The sequence below is a fragment of the Chenopodium album genome, chromosome 24, assembly GCF_948465745.1.
Source record: "Chenopodium album chromosome 24, dcCheAlbu1.1, whole genome shotgun sequence".
NCBI lineage: Eukaryota > Viridiplantae > Streptophyta > Magnoliopsida > Caryophyllales > Amaranthaceae > Chenopodium > Chenopodium album.
The window spans coordinates 16,673,297-16,686,811 of record NC_137857.1 but is presented as its reverse complement, the minus strand read 5'-3'; the positions used below and the strand labels follow the sequence as shown (position 1 = coordinate 16,686,811).

The following is a 13,515-nucleotide window of genomic DNA, read 5'->3' as shown; positions in this document are numbered from 1 at the left end:
CTCATTGAATAATTGAGAAGAAAAATCCACAAAATGCTTCTTCAAAATCCCAAAACTCCATGAAAAACCAAGCTTTCTCCCTCTAAACTACTCCTAAATTAGAGAGAGAAACTCCTAATTTAACCCTAAGAGAGAGAAAATAAAGAAACTAAACTACTCTAATCTAATCTAGGGTAAAATAATGTTGATTCAAAGTTGTGAGAGAATAACCCCAAAGGGGTATTTATAATACAAGCTAATAAAATAAATGAGAAATAGAAAATAAAGAAAATAAAAAGAGAAAATAAAATAAAAGAAAGAATAAAGAAAAGGAAAGTAAAAATAAATAAAACAAAATATTAAAAGAAAAGGGGAAAACAAAGCCAACGAAAATCAGACTCCCCCCAAAATTCCCATTTTCAACTCAAGGCTGCTCTGAACTCCATTGAAGGGAATCACCATCTCCACCGTTCACGCATGAGCCTTCAAGCCATCACCATCGATCACCTTCAATCGTGGCCGTCCAAATTCAATAAGAACCCCCATTCACGAGCAAGGCACGTGAGAATTAAGGAATTCAAGACCCACGAAGGAGCGGCCGCGGCTAGGCATCTCCTTGGCATCTACCGAAACTTGGAGAAGGATGGAAGGACCCAAGGCCGCGCCCGCGGCAGCAGCAGTCGCGCCCGCGGTGGTCTGGTTGCTGTTTGCCGCTAATTGTTGGCGAATTGAGGTTCGAAAGTGGTTGCTTGGAACGGCTTTAATTGGTGGCTGTTGTGGCTGCTGTGGCTGCTGTTTTTTGGTTGCAAAGTGGTGCTGATGTGCGTGTGAGTGGAAGTGGCTGCGTTGGTGTTGGTGGTGGAATTGAGGTGTGGGATTGCGTGGCTGGTTTGGGATTTGGTGGTACACTGTGGGTTACGAAGCTGATTGGAGTTGCGGGTGTGAGTTGCGGCTTGGTGAACTGGTGGTAATTGCTGCTCGCAGGTGGTTGTTAATGGTGGTTTGGGGCGATAGATTGGAGGTGAAGCGCGCAGGTGGTTGCATGGAGATGCTTGTTGTTATTGTTGTGGCTGGTGGGAAGGCAAGGAGCAGGGGAGGTGAAAGACTGGTTTGTGGTGTGCGTGGTGTGTGTGTGGTTGGAGATGCGGGGCTGTGCAGGTTGGTGTTGCTTGGTTTGGTTGCGTAAGGTTGGTTTGCTGTGAGGGCTGGTATGCGTTTGTTGTTGTTGCAGTTGCTAGGTGTTGGTGAGGGGTTGCTGTGATTGTGAGTGACGAGGGAGCAGCAGGGTGTTGTTGGCTGGTGGAGCTGTTGGTGAATGCAGGGGAAGCAGGGAGGAGCTGTGTGGTGTTGTGTTGTGGTGTAGAGTAAGGTGATTGTGTGGTGAAGGATAACAAGGCAACAGCTAGGGTGTTGCTTGGAAGCTTGTGAATTGTGCTCGTTTGGCATGAACTAGCAAACCGAACCTTGATCCGAACACTCCTACAGATAAACCAAACACGAGGGTGGAATAAAAGATAAAATAAAATAAAATAAGATAAAAAAGTAAAATAAAATAAAATAAAATGCCAAAGTTAAAGAAATAATAAAATTAAATGAAATAAAATAAAATAAAATAAAATAAAATAAAACAAACTAGAAACTAAAATAAAATAAATAAAACGAGAGAAGCGGGAAGTTATTAACTAAAACTACAAAAATAAACTAAAAACTAATAAAAAGGGCAAAATACACAAAATAAAGATAAAAGACGAGAATAATAAAATAATAGAAATGAAGGATAAAAGGGGTGAAATTATTGGAAAATAAGCCGGAATACGACTCAATAAACACCCTAAAAGTGACATAAAAGTACTCTAATTTGCTCCTAAACTAGAGAGAGAAGATCCTAATCCAACCCTAGAGAGAAAATAAAATAGGCTAAACTACTCTAATCTAGGGTAAAAATAAAATGTTAAGTGTTCTTCAAGTTTAGAGAGTATTAAACCCCATAAGGTATTTATATACAAGTTAAATAAAATAAAATAAAAATAAATAAAACTAATTAAAAAAAATTAATAAATAAACTAAAATAAAAAGAAAATAAAAAGGAAAACAAAACACATAAAACCCCCAAATCCCCTCAGACCCCCGAACCTCCTTCTCTTCGATTTGCTTGGCTGCTCTGAATTCTCATCCTCACCATTAATACCCTTGTGTTTTTTTTTTGTAGGTCGAGTTTGTGTTCCGGGTTTCAAAGTCATATTCGTGTTCGGACGTCCAAGGTTCGAGGCACAAAATTTGAGTCAAATGTCCCAAAGCTGCTGTCCCTAACCCTCTTTTGCTTAGCCACTCTAAACCTTCACCACACCTCACCTTACCCTACACCACAACACAACAACAGCACCTCACCTCCCCTACTCCCCTCAACAACACACAAACTACTCCCCTTCTCTTCCCCTGCTTCACCTCGCAACACCAACAACACCAACTGCAACAGCATCTCACCCCAACACCACCAGCACTCGCAGCCTGCATCACCGCAAGCTACCCCTGCTCCCTACTTTCCTCAAACCACCTCACGCATTCCCACACCTCCAACCACCAGCCACCGCATCTCACACCCCAAAATTCGCACCTTCCTCACCCGATACACCACCACACAGCGCCAACAACAAAAGTAGCCAGCAAACTGCAAATTCACCTCAAATCAGCCTCAATTTCGATACCCACTAAAGCGGGCGCTCTTTCATACGAAGCGGCCGCTCCATTTTCAATCAATTCCACCAATTCGAGGCAGAAGCAATGAGCGTTCGCTCCGATGATTATGAGGGGCCGCTCCTACTTTCACGCTATTTTTGGTACGGAATTAATGAGCTTCAACGGTCATGATTGCTATGATAAATCCAAAGGCCACGATTAAAGGTGATCGATAGTGATGATTTGAAGGTTCATGCGTGAATGGTGAGGATGAGAATTTAGAGCAGCCAAGCAAATCGAAGAGAAGGAGGTTCGGGGGTCTGATGGGATTTGGGGGTTTTATGTGTTTTCTTTTCCTTTTTATTTTCTTTTTATTTTAGTTTATTTACTTATTTTTTTACTTAGTTTTATTAATTTTTATTTTGTTTTATTTAACTTGTATATAAATATCCTTTGGGGTTTAATACTCTCTAAAGTCTAAACTTGAAGAACTCTTAACATTTTTAATTTTACCCTAGATTAGAGTAGTTTAGCCTCTTTTATTTTCTCTCTCTTAGGGTTAGATTAGATCCTCTCTCTCTAGTTTAGGAATAGTTTAGAGAGAAAAAGCTTGGATTTTTCATGGAGTTTTGAGATTTTGAAGAAGCATTTTGTGGATTTTTCTTCTCATTTATTCAATGAGTCTTCCTAACTTTCTCTCACCTTTATTGCTTTTATTTATTATTGTTTTTGATTATTTATTTGTTGATTTGAGTAGATTAATTAGTTTAGCTGTTTGATTCTTTCTTTTATTCTTGTTTTACCTTGTTATCCATGCTTTTGTTCATCGTGTTAGCTTAGATTTTAAACTAGGGAAATGGATGAAGGTTATGTTCGTAAATTGAATGATTGATTGTGATTAGTATGAAATTGTTTCTTGATTATTGTGTGTGGATGATGCTTTTATGACTAGAATCTTTCTAGCTAATTGATTCTATATTCTTAATTGTGTTTTCAATCAATTGCGCGAGAGTGAGTTGGTTGAGAGCCCTAAATTCTTCCATACCTTTGCTAGGCTAGTTGCACGAGAGTGAACAAGTTTAGTAGGATTATTTTATGACTGTCATTTATGGCACTCATAGGGTAGTCTTTTAGGGTTATTTCTTTCCCTTTTTCATGCTTTCTTCTCTTATTTTTGGTCCTTTTTCCTTTAGTTTCTCTTTCTCCTCCTTTCTTTATGATTCTCATGTTTTCCTCATGTTTTCCTTTTATTTGGCTCTTTTTCCCTTTTATTTCCTTTCTTTGTTTGCTTGTGTAGGTACTTGGAGAATCACCTTTGCAAAGGAATCAAGTTGGGACCATAATGACCAAGCAAAGAAGAAGCATTTGGCTAGAGAGGGCTTAGAGAGGCCTTAGAGAGGCCTCTGAGAGGTCTCTAAGGAGTTGCCAGCAGGCCGCGGACGCGGGTCATGGAAGCCGCGGACGCGGGTCCAATTTGCATAAAATGGGAAAAATCTGGTAGGAACTCCCCGTGGTTGCCCCGAGGGCTTTCCGCGGGCACGGACAATTTGGAGAGGGCGCTCCGTCTCAGAGAGACCGCGGCCCCCTGATTGTGCTTTGGGAGCAGGGGAATTGCCGCGGGCGCGGTATCTTTGGCCGCGGGCGCGGGGTTTTATGTCTGCGGGCGCAGGAGTTGCCTAGACAGCCCGCGGAGGGTTCCATACCCATTTCTCCGCGGCCGCGGGTTCACCGGGAGAGGGCGCGGGAAATTCGGAATTCTTCTTTGCTTATAAATACAATTGTAACTTCTTTTAAAAACCAACTTTTTGATAATTTTTCATTAGCTTAGTTTTAGAGAGAGAATCTAGAGAGAGGTTAGAGAGAAGTTCTTGGTTTTGGATTTGTAACTCACCATTTGATCAATCAAGTTTGGATTTCTTCAATTTTAATCATCAATATTAGTGAGAATCTCTTCCTTTATTTCATCTTTTACTTACTTGTTGTTTGATTCATGTTTGTTGCTTGTTTTCTTTGGATTTGAGTTTGATATTGCTGAATATTTTGATTTCTCTTAGATTTTGATTTAGAATGATGATCAATGCAATTTCTAGTTATTTGTTCTTGAATTTCACCATGATTAGTGAGTAGATTAGTTGCTAGGGAAAGGGGGATGCATGTTTGATTAATGAAATTGCTAGTTGATGCTCTTTGATTGATTGATTTGTTGCAATTAAATTGGTTGACATAGTTTTGCATGTGATTAATTAGACTAGGAGTGATCAACCTATAAGATTAATCTAGATTGCATTGCAACTCTTAATGACATGAACAATTGATTTGGAAGTTGCTCTAATTGATTGGGTTTGTTTGTGATACTCCTTGATTTGCCTTTCATAGTGACCCCTAGATTGGCCTATCGGAGATAGAATTTGAGCTCTCTTGATTGCTACTATTGTTTGTCCCTTGCAATACTTGAATTAATTGATTGAGCTCTAAACTAGCATTATCATTGAACTTGCATGTGGAACCCATATACCTAGTGTTTAGACCTTTGATTTACTTGATTAGACTTGCTTTAGTTTACCATAGTGCCAATCATTATCTCAACTCCATCTTCGAGGTAGCTTGACTTAGACTTTAGTTTTCATCATTGCATTCCCTAGGGATCGACCCTTAACTTGCCATATACTCATCATTGCATTCCCTAGGGATCGACCCTTAACTCCATGAAAAATCCATGCTTTCTCTCTCTAAACTACTCCTAAACTAGAGAGAGAAGATCTTAATCTAACCCTAAGAGAGAGAAAATAAAATAGGCTAAACTACTCTAATCTAGGGTAAAAATAAAATGTTAAGTGTTCTTCAAGTTTAGAGAGTATTAAACCCCAAAGGGTATTTATATACAAGTTAAATAAAAGAAAATAAAAATAAATAAAACTAATTAAAAAAATAAATAAATAAACTAAAATAAAAAGAAAATAAAAAGGAGAACAAAACACATAAAACCCCCAAATCCCATCAGACCCCCGAACCTCCTTCTCTTCGATTTGCTTGGCTTCTCTGAATTCTCATCCTCACCATTCACGCATGAACCTTCAAATCATCACCATCGATCACCTTTAATCGTGGCGTTTGGATAAATCAAAGCAATCATGACCGTTGAAGCTCATTAATTTCGTACCAAAAATAGCGTGAAAGTAGGTGCGGCCGCTCAGAAACATCGGAGTGGACGCTCATTGCTTCTGCCTCGAATTGGTGGAATTGATTGAAAATGGAGCGGCCGCTTCGTATGAAAGAGCGCCCGCTTTAGTGGGTATCCAAATTGAGGCTGATTTGAGGTGAATTTGCAGTTTGTTGGCTACTTTTGTTGTTGGCGCTGTGTGGTGGTGTATCGGGTAAGGAAGGTGCGAATTTTGGGGTGTGAGATGCGGTGGCTGGTGGTTGGAGGTGTGGGAATGCGTGAGGTGGTTTGAGGAAAGTAGGGAGCAGGGGTAGCTTGCGGTGATGCAGGCTGCGAGTGCTGGTGGTGTTGGGGTGAGATGATGTTGCAGTTGGTGTTGTTGGTGTTGCGGGGTGAAGCAGAGGAAGAGCAGGGGAGTAGTTTGTGTGTTGTTGAGGGGAGCAGGGGAGGTGAGGTGTTGGTGTTGTGTTGTGGTGTAGGGTAAGGTGAGGTGTGTGATGAGTGACATTTATGGCACTCATTTGGTCCCTTTTTGGATGAATTCTATTTCATTTTATCTCTCTTTTCTTTAGTTTTCCTTAGTTTTATTCTAGTTTTCTTCATTTTATGCTTTTTGTAGTTAATTTCTCTATTTCATGCATTTTCTAGTTTACTTGTTATTTTTCCCTTTTACTTGCTTTTTATCATTTGTTTGTAGGTGGTAATTGATTGTCCAAGAATTCCCGAGCTTCCTCTCTATGATCTTTCATTGTTTTCATGCCTAAAGATGGTGCAAGAAGCTTCAAGTCAAAGGTGGATCCAAGGGGCATGCTTCAAGGCTTTGTATATGCCTTCCTCATGGCTTATACTCTTCAAGAAATTCAAGAAAGTTTCTGCCTACTTTGTCCTCCATCATCATCATCTAGGATGTGTGCACCGCTTGAGCTAGGACGAAGAGATGAAGGGGGAATACCCAGCCAGGTGCGGGCGCACCAAGGTGGTGTGCGGCCGCACATTGGTCGGGTGCGTCCGCACACCTAGTGCGTGCGGACGCACCAATCTGGGTGTGTCCCGTGCGCACCATTCTCTCTCCTCCGAGCGCCCGCACCCACGTGGGTCTATTTTTGGGCGTCAATACCGACCTCCTCCTTGTATATATAGTTATTTCTTCCTATTTTTAGTAAGAAGCTTTAGATTGAATTTGATAGTTAATTTTTGGGAGAATTTTAGAGAGAGAAACTCAAGAACTTTAGAGAGAGAAACTCATGATTTTTGGTGATTGCTCAAGAATTCCTCATTGTAATTGATCTTTAGATCAAAGTTTAGTAAGGATCTTCTTCTTAATTTCAATACAAGTTTAATTTTAGTTGATTTCATTTGTTTTCCATGTTATTGTTGATTGATTGAAGCTTGTTTGATGATTGATTGTAGTTTTATTGATTTTTGATTGATTGTTGGTTTGATCTTTGATTTCAATTATGTTGATGATGAAATTGATGATTGTTGTAGTTTTGATCTTGATTCCTATGGCTAGTGAGTAGTTTTCTAGCTAGGGAAATGGTGAAGCATGTTTGAGTGATGGATTAGAGTAATTTGGGGATAATTGATGGAGTTGATGATATGATTAAATTTGGTTGATAATTCATGTGCATGTGTGTGATTGATTGAAGTTTGGCCATCTTTGATTATTGCACTAGATTGCATTGTGAGCTTACTATGATACGGACCATTGATTAGTAACTTGCAATTTCATGATTGAGGTGCTTTGTGACGTTCCCTAGGTAGTGTTTAGCGTAGTTGACGCTAGTTAGACCTCTAGGTGAACTATCTTGGTATGCTCTTTTGGATACATGATGATCTTCCTTCATATCGCTTGACTTAGTCGGTTTGACCTCCCAAATTACCATTTTTCATTACACCTACATGTGGATCCATTGCCCTAGTGTCTTTAGATTGATTTCATACAAGTTCTTGCATCATTTAGCTCTAGCTCTAGTTTCCTTCATAAACCCCCTTTACTTGACTTCGAAATAGCTTGACTTAGGCATTGTGCATTCGACCACCATTCCCTTGGGTTCGACCTTGACTTACCACTACACTAAATAGGGGTTTGTTAAGTTACAAATTTTGTTTGATTGGGTGGGGTGGTAGCCCAACGACCTACCGTTCTCCCTCCCATCAAAATGGCGTCGTAGCCGGGGAATGGTGCTTTGAGTGCATGTTGTTGTTGAGTCTATTTCATTTCATTTGCAAAATACAAAAAGATTTTACACTTTAGGCTACACTTGTAGCCGTGCTACTTATATTTTCTTTGAGTTTTGTATGCATAGGTCCCGAGATCGTTCATTTGTTCCCTTTGATCCGGAGATTGAAAGAACTCTCTCAAGGAGGAGAGTAGCAAACAAGACTTTGGATTATAGTTCCTCAAGCGAAGAAGTGATTGAACAAGAGCAAGTCATGGGAGAACAACCAAGAGTTGCCTTGAAAGAATTGGGAGTGCCCGGTGCATATAGGTTCGAGAGCGGCATAGCTCCACCTACAACACCGGCAAACGATTTTGAAATTAGGCCGGCAATGATCACCCTAATTGAGAGGAGACAATATAGTGGGGCGAAGAACGAGATCCCATTGAACCATCTTAAGGAGTTTGAAAAATATTGCAACACGATCAAGGTTAATGGAGTGTCTCAAGAATTCATCCGCCTTAAGTTGTTCCCTTTCTCCCTCATAGGAAGGTCCTTGGAATGGCTAGACAAAGAGGTGAAGCCCAATTCATTGAGAACGTGGGATGATGTCACTAAAGCTTTCTTGTCCCGTTTCTATCCTCAAAAGAAAATGGCGGAGGCAAGGGCTTTAATTCAAGGGTTCAAGCAAAAACCAAATGAGAGTCTTTATGAAGCATGGGAGAGATTCAAGGAGTACCAAAGAGAATGTCCTCACCACGGAATTCCAACATATCAATTGATCCAAATCTTCTATGGTGGTTTGAGTCCTCAAGGCATGTCTTGATGGAAGGGCCGGTGGTCCAATCATGAAAAAAACCGAAGAAGAAGTGGTGGACATAATAGAGGATGTGGTGACTTACTGTAGAGATTGGCAAGATGGGGAAAGAGATTCTTCAAGCAAGCAATCTTCGTTGTACTCGGTGGACCATCTCAATGCCATCAACAATCTTTCTTCTCAAATGACAAACTTGGGAAAGGAGATGACGGCAATCAAGGCCAAGTTGGAAAGTGTTTCTTCCTCTTCCCAAGCTCCAAATCTTCCCTCCCAAATTAAGGGGAGAGGTACTTCTTCTAACTCTCAAACTCCTTCTACTTCACATAATATGCCTATGTGATGTTTGTTTTGTGATGTATGTGGATCATATGACCATGATTCTAGCAATTGCAACAATGAATGTGTTGATGAGTTTGACAACAATGAGTGTGAACATGTTAATTTTGTGTCAAACAACAATGTCCAAAGGTTTGATAATCAAAGAGGCCAATGGAATAGGAATTACCAAAACCAAGGCAATTTTGACAACTATAATCATGGTGGTGGTTATAGGAACCAAGGGAATCAAGGTTCTCGTGGTAACCACAACCAAGGTTATAGTGGTCAAAATAAAAGCCAAAATTATGGTAATCAAAACCAAGGCTATGGTAATCAAAACCAAGGTTATGGAAATCATAACCAAGGTAATGGTAACCATAATCAAGGTGGTGGTAACCATAATCAAGGTTATGGTTCAAATCAAAATAGGGGTACTTGGAACAATCAAAGGAAGGGGAAATTTTCAAAACAATGCTCAAAGAGGTCCCCCACCCGGATTTGTTTCAAAGACTCAAGGTGAAAATTCCTATTCACAACCTTCTTCTCCTAGGACTACTTTGGAGGAATTGATTAAATCAAACCAAGATCATTAACACCTATATGGCGGTTAGTGATAAGAAATTCAATGAGATGATGACCCACAATAAGATGCTTGAGACTCAAATTACCCAAGCACTATTAAGGATTATGCTAGTCCTTCATCTTTGCCTTCCCAAGGTGTTGAACCAAAGAAACCCGTGTACTCTATTGCCACTAGTGGTGGAAATGACTTTAATGAGGGAATTTCTTGTTCAAAAGAGGGAAGAGATGAGAGTGGTGCTATGGAGAATGAAGTGGAGAGGGTTGAGTCCAAGGAAATTTATTGTGAGGTTGAGGAAAAAGAAGAAAGTGTTGTTGAAAAGATGAGTGAGGTAGAGAGATTTCCCGATCTACCATACCCCCAAAAATACTTGAGATTCAAAATGGATGAGCAATTTGGGAAGTTCCTTGAAGTTCTTAAGGAAGTCCATGATTCCACACCCTTTACCGAGCCAATTCCCGATATGCCTAAGTACTCCAAGTTTCTTAAGGAGATACTAGAGGAGAAGTAAAATTTTGATGAGGGTAGTTCGGTGGAAGGAGGGAAGTGTTTTAGTGCTCTCATCCATGGTGAGCTTCCGGAGAAAATGGAAGATCCGGGGAATTTTTCAATCCCTTGTCAAATCAAGAAAATGGTTTTTGAGAATGCTTTGTGTGATCTAGGGGCTAGTGTGAGTATTATGCCCTTTTCGGTTTTCAAGAGGCTTGATTTAGGTGAGCTTCAACCATCTAATATAACACTTCAATTGGCCGATCGCTCTATTAAGCTTCCTAAGGGAAGAAATGATGATGTCCCTTTAAAGATTGGAGAGTTTGTCTTTCCCGTGGATTTTGTTGTTTTGGAGATTGAGGAGGATGAGCATATTCTAATCATTCTAGGGAGGCCTTTCTTAGCCACCTCGGGAGCCTTAATAGATGTGAAGGGAGGCCAAATCACTTTGAGATGTGGAAAATTGGAAGAGAGTTTTAAGTTGAAGCCAATGCATGAGTCCTTATCTTGTGTGCAAGATATATCATGTGCTAGTCTTTCTCGTTCCATTGATGATGTGTGCATGGTTGATTCTTCTACTAACGATGTTTTTGAGATTGTTGATGATGTTTGTGCAAGTCTTGATGATGTTAGTGAAGAAGAATTTGTAATTCAAAAGCCAAGGGATGAGAAAGAAATTGAGATTCCAAATTGGTTCAAGCTTAATTCTCAAGATGAAGAGAAAGCTTCCATGGTCAAGGATGTTGCAGTCAAGCCGAAGAAAAAGGCCCGTGACTCGAAGAAAGCAAGAAAAAGAAAGAAGTTGAGAAAAGAGAAGGAAGAATTTGAAAAGAATTTTGTGAAGGTTTCATTAAGCAACGATGAGAAGTTGCTCAAAATTGAAGAAGATTTTGCTCCATCAACTACCTTGAAGAAGGTGGTGTTCTTTGACCCTCCATGATTTGGAGGAAGGGTCGAGCTTAGGACCTTAAGAAAGCGCTTCCCGGGAGGCAACCCGGAGTTTCTAACTTTTCCTTTTGATTTTTGAATTTTCTTATTTTTGTTTCTTTTATTACTTTGTCTTTTCTTTCACTTTTCTACTTGATTGGATTTTTAGGATGACCTTTTGCGAGATTGGAATTCTACATGTATGCATGGTGAATGGAAGGTGTTCATGGCACAAATCACATTTTGTTCGATTCTAATCGAAATTTGAGGTAAAAAGGGTAAGAATTTTAGAGAGGTAAGATAGGAAATTCATGTTTTGAAAGTTGGAGGAAATTGATACTTGGTGAATTTTTGTGGTGAGCACATGAATTTTAAACTTTGAGGGCTTTGAAAATGATTTTAGTTACTGGCTATGTTGTTCCTCATCACCATCATGATTCATGTGCGCACCAAAATAGGCAGTAAGTATCAAATTGTTGAGAAAAAGGAAGGAAGGGACACGCACAGGGATGTGCGGCCGCACACGAGGCATGTGCGGGCGCACACCAGTCCTGTGCGGCCGCACATGGGCTGGACGTGCCATATACCTCCTTCTTCCTCCTTTTTCCCTTCATTTCCTCTTTCCCTCATCTTCCTCACGAACACCCTCCTCCAAAACCCTCATGTGCGCACCTTGTTCTCCATTATTCACCATAAAAAATCACTCAAATCCTCACTAAAATCACTCCATTTTCACTCAAAATCACTCACAAACTTTCCTACACTACAAATTCCTCACAAATTGACCCAAATTTCACTCACTCTCTCTCCTACTTGTGGGTTCAAATTGCTTGCTCAAAGTTGGTTAATCTTGCTTCTTTTATGGTATAATCACTAATCCTTGCTTTAATTTTGCCATTTATATCATAATTTTGCATAGATTGAAAATTTGTATGAGCATGAATAGTGTAGTATTGATTTTTTGATTTTTGATGCTTGATCTTGATATTGGTTGTGATTTGGTGATGTTTATTGATTGATTTTGCATAACATTGTATTGTTTGTTGATTTTGTAGTGATTCTCATCATTTTTGGTTGATATATTATGAGTTGAATTTTTGGAATATGGGTAGTATGTGGTGATTGTGGTGTTGGTCTTGTGGTTGTTCTTGGATTGTTGAAAGGAGTTTTTCTTGGATTATTGGTGTTGATTGATTGGTTTGGAATTGGTTTTGATTGAAAAGAAGTGTGAATTTGGAGTTTGGTGATTTTGGTAGTAAGTGGTGAATTTGGTGTGGTATTCTTGGTTCATTGGTTTTGCTTCTTATTGGTTGTTGGTGATCTTTCTTAGCCTCTCAAACATGTCTAAATACTTCAAGAAACTCACCAAGAAACGGAAAACCGATGTTAGCATCGATGAACCACCTCGCCCAAGTACCTCCTCTAGGCCTAGTACATCTTCTAGGCCTAGTACTTCCAACCCCTCTTCCACTCAAACACGACCCCCATCCTCTCTACCCAAAAAGAAAAACTTCACCGAAAAACAAAAGACCTTCTACCAAAATTTGAAGGAGGAAAGAACCCTAAAACAAACCCGCCACTACTTCCAACCCGATATGGTGAAATTGGGTATTGATGATGATGTGCGGCCGTTGCTCTTAAACCTCCAATTGGGTTCTTTCATCACCGATGCCTACCGCACCTACAAGGAGCCTACTTTGGAGTTCTTGGCTACCTTGGAGCTTGTACCCGTAGGAGGGGTATATAGGGTGCTCTTCCAATTGTTCAACCACATCTTCGACCACTCATTGGAAGAGTTTAACGCCGCTTTGGATTTTGATCCCCACGGGGATATTTTGAACGTTGAACATTACATTTTCCCGGAGTATGATCACAACTCATGGTGGGAAGACATCTCGGGTGGTCACGAGTTTATCACCAACAGGGCTAAGATCTCATCAGTGTACCAACCTTGTCTTAGGGTTGTACACCGTCTTTTGGGCTATGTTGTTTTCCCTAAAGAAGAATTGGGGAAGCTGAGTAAGTTGGAGCTCAAGGTCCTATGGTTGTCCACCCGCCTGGAGTATGTGGGCCGGTTGAACTTGGGTATATCTTTGCCCAATATTGTTTGGACCTTCGCAAGAGGAGTACGGGAGAGATCCCATGCGGGGGCATGGTAACTAGGCTCTTGACTCGCCTTCGCCTCGATGCTTATCTCCCATTTTGTAAGGAGATCGGGGAGAGCACCTCCATCTACCTCGATATGCAACAATTGGGTCAAATCCAATTCATCTCCAAGGGCTATAGAGAAGGGAGATATGAGTGGCTTAGGGGCAACGAGCATTGGTGCTACTTGCCTAACCCCGGCTTGACTTCTTTGCTCGGATCGCCAACAATGTGTGGCATGTTCCCAAGTCCTTTCGGCGTC

At 40.4% G+C, this 13,515-nt stretch overlaps 1 non-coding gene across 1 annotated transcript; it reads right to left on the bottom strand.

Moving 5' to 3' along the window:
* Window positions 1-8,636: 8,636 nt before the first annotated feature.
* LOC145612911 (small nucleolar RNA R71) lies at window positions 8,637-8,742 on the bottom strand. The gene has a single exon (XR_014106814.1). It is a non-coding gene; the product is annotated as a small nucleolar RNA R71 (small nucleolar RNA).
* Window positions 8,743-13,515: the final 4,773 nt, after the last annotated feature.